Here is a 2,791-nt window from a genome sequence, read left to right on the forward strand (position 1 = left end):
GCGGCGGCGGCGCTGGGCGGCGTCACCCGTCTCCGGGCAGAGTTCTGCTCCGCGGGGCTCCCTTCGACACACTGCCCCGTCGTGACCCCTTCGCTGCTCCGTTCCGTACAACGTTCTCTGCATTACAGCTCTGTGCTTCCCACGGTATGGCCATTTGGACTCCCCACCATCACACCACGTTCTCCCATATCCCCCCGAGGGTCCACCGATGGTTACATCTCCGTTATGTCACGTTCCTGCAGCGGTACCTTTAATGTGTCCTCATGGCCCCCCGATGCTCCCCCCATGGTCGCACTGTGGTTCTCCTGTGGTCAGTCCACGGTATTGCAATGCTCATCCCATGGTCACCCCACTCTCTTTCTCCCCCAACCCCACCTCACGTTCCCCCGTATTACCCTCCTGGTCCCCTCATGTCATCTCCTGGTCACGATGAGTTCTGCCCACTCTCATCCCCTCTACTCAACTCTCTGTCCCTCTATTTTCTCCTCCTGGTCCCCCTGTGTTCTCACCACACACTCTTCTCCTTCTGCATCCCTTCTTACCCCAATATTCTCCCCATATTCTCCCCATGTTTCCTTCATGGTCTCCTCACAATCACCCAGTGACAGATCCATGATTCATGGCCATTCCACATCCTGGCTGTGTTCCCATTATGGCCACCCCACATTCCCCCTCTGGTCTCCCTGTGGTAATTAACATCTTCCCACGTTCTCCTTCACGGTCATCCCTACACAATCATCCCTTGGTCCCCCTGTCTTCTCTTCACAATCTCATCAATCATCTCACGGTCCCCATTTGGTGTTGCCCTGGTCACCAAATGATCACCTGATGGCCTCACTGTGGTCTCACAGTGGTCACCCCACGGTCACCTCTACGTCACCCCATTCACACACCGTGTTCCCCCCACGGTCACCTCAATTGTCATCCATCCATGCTCACCCCGTGCTCCTCCCATGATCCCATTACAGTGACCTCATGGAGCCCAATGCTCCCCAGAGAGATCAAAGGGAACCGTGGGGTGACCATGGGGGCACCGTGGGCAGAACATGGCGAGAGAACATGGGGGGACAACAGGTGTGATATGGGGGGGGATGTGGGGTGAGAATGGGCTGACAATGTGGTAACGGTAGGATGACCGTGGCAATGTCACGGAGTGAGCACTGGATGACCACGGTGGGACCATTGGGTGGGCTGAGGACACCCGTGGGGGCTCTGTGGGTGACACCGCTGTTCTCACACAGAGTGGCAGTGCTGAGCATTCCACGCAGCAGACAGACAGATGGACACTGTGCAGCATCCCGCAGTGGTGTCAGGGATGACTGGGGTCCCTGAGGGGGCTCTGGGGAAGGGATGGTGAGGGACCCTCTGTGGGCCATCCCCTCCCCATCTCCTTCCCATCTCAGGGCTGCTGCTGGAACAAGGATGCGGTGGGGCCGAATGTCAGAGGGAGCCCCACGGGGCCGAGCTCTGCCTGGAGACTGGTGATGCTGCCCAACCCTGCTGCTCATTGGCCCTCTCTGCCCGACCCCGGGACTCTCCTGGCTGCTGCCATCCCTCTGCCGTGGTCCTGCACTGCTCCCAGGGCTCATCCCAGCCCTTATGGCCCTCCCTGGCTCATGGTCCTTGTGGTCCCCGATGGTCTTCTTTCCATGATCCCTTCAGAGTCACCTCATGGTCACCCCATGATCCCCCTACATTCTTGATATCACCCAATGGACCACTTTGGTCTCATCACCCAGTGCTCTTCCGTGGTTACAGCCCAATGGTTACTCCGTGGTCCCCCATTGTCACCTCTTTGTTACCCCCTTCTCAGCCCATTTCCCCCCGTGTTTCCCCAGAGCTGCCCTCATGGTACCACACGCTCTCCCCACCGTCCCTTCTCATCGCCCCACGCTCACCCTCGATTCTCTTCGTGGACCCCCCAGTCCCCCAGCAGCACTGCTCAGGGCCGATCCCACCACAAATGCTGCAGTGACACAGGTGGGCAGTGGGGCTGTGCCATCCCCAAGCACCTTCACTCCTCCCAGAGGCCCGGACCTCACTCAGGGGATGAGAGGGGCACAATGAGGACGTGGGGTATGAAGGCACCCACGGTGCAGCCCCATCCTCACAGGATGTCCCTGTGTGTGCAGGCACTGCTCCTCTTCGTAGCCTTGAAGATGGAATGGTGATGCGGTGGCGATGCCCACGACACCCACAGCCAGGCCCAAGGGGTCTCACTGCAGTTACTGCAGGGGCACCACTTCATGAAACCATTCTCACTCCGTGTGCTCCCCAAATTACCCACGTGGTCCCTTCACTGTCAGCTCCTGTTCTGCCCGTGGTCACCCCAATGACTCCACACAGTCACACAATATTCCCATCACAGTGACCTCACGGTCACCCCGTGTTCTGCCCACGGTCCCCACATGGAAGGACCGCACTTGTCCCATGTCACCTTCACATTTACCATGGGGATAAAACCCCGACAGGCCATTGGGACCCACCACAGGGCTGTGAGGACCCCTCCCATAGTCCTCCCGCTTCCCTCTCGTGCTGTCACACAACAGAAGGTCCTTAAGGATGTGCAGACAACGGGACGCCGTCTGAGCGACTTCTTCACGGGGAGGACACAGAGCGGGCGATGCGGCAGCAGACGGGCGGCACGGGGGGGGCAGCCCGAGGGAGAGCCGAGGAGACGGTCGGGGATGCGCAGAGTGCGGGTGGAGCGGCTCGGCGGGGCAGCAGCTAATTCAGCATCCCTGCGGGGAGAGGCGGGCAGAGCTGAGCCACGCGCCGGGCTCGGGGCCGG

Source organism: Meleagris gallopavo, chromosome 18 (assembly GCF_000146605.3).
Source record: "Meleagris gallopavo isolate NT-WF06-2002-E0010 breed Aviagen turkey brand Nicholas breeding stock chromosome 18, Turkey_5.1, whole genome shotgun sequence".
NCBI classification, from domain to species: Eukaryota; Metazoa; Chordata; class Aves; order Galliformes; family Phasianidae; genus Meleagris; species Meleagris gallopavo.